This window comes from Fukomys damarensis, unplaced genomic scaffold (assembly GCF_012274545.1).
Source record: "Fukomys damarensis isolate Sample0158 unplaced genomic scaffold, DMR_v1.0_HiC HiC_scaffold_16, whole genome shotgun sequence".
In the NCBI taxonomy this organism is placed as follows: Eukaryota; Metazoa; Chordata; class Mammalia; order Rodentia; family Bathyergidae; genus Fukomys; species Fukomys damarensis.
Genome location: NW_022900928.1, coordinates 17,805,285 through 17,805,577, shown reverse-complemented (window position 1 = coordinate 17,805,577; position 293 = coordinate 17,805,285).

Genomic DNA, 293 nt, shown 5'->3' with positions numbered 1-293 from the left:
GCAGCTGTCGCCGCCCGCCACCGGGAGAGAAAGCTGACAAAGGAAATGAAGTGGGCTTTTTCTTTTTCAAGGATTTCTTTTTTAATCCTTGAGAGCTTCCCAGAGCCGTTACGGATGGCCAGCGGCAGCGCGACCCAAAGCGCACGACTGGGAAACTTTGCCACTGCCTGGGTCCACGGCAGCGCCGCTTCCCATCGCCAGGCGCCTGCTGCCTCAGACCCGAGCTGTTCCGAGGACAGAGGAGGTAGCGGCGGCGGCTGGGAAAGCGGTGGAGCAGCGCGGCCCGGCCCCCT